The following is a 401-nucleotide window of genomic DNA, read 5'->3' as shown; positions in this document are numbered from 1 at the left end:
TATAATAATAATAATAATAATAATAATAATAATAATATAAATACCTCGTTCAATAGTCATATTCATCGTCTTGGATATAAATTCCTGTAAAAGATTTATTGTCAAATATTTATTTAAAATCAATGAACAATTTTCGTAACAGGTATGTATTGTATGATAATACTTTTATTGTCTTTTAAACGTCGTGACAAATTTTCCGATAAATATCTGTTGTTCTATTTTTTTTGTTTTTCTTTTTTTTTTTTTTCAATATATTTATATATGATAATATATTAAAAAATATTTCAATTCGATATTAAAAATGATACATCGTAAACGCATAATCATGAAGGTTTTTTGTTTTGTTTTAAAAGTAACTTGTAGAATTAACGATATTTCATTTTTATTAATAAATTATAATC

This window comes from Polistes canadensis, unplaced genomic scaffold (assembly GCF_001313835.1).
Source record: "Polistes canadensis isolate GaletaPanama2010 unplaced genomic scaffold, ASM131383v1 scaffold_279, whole genome shotgun sequence".
In the NCBI taxonomy this organism is placed as follows: Eukaryota; Metazoa; Arthropoda; class Insecta; order Hymenoptera; family Vespidae; genus Polistes; species Polistes canadensis.
Note: the sequence above shows the minus strand (reverse complement) of the source record.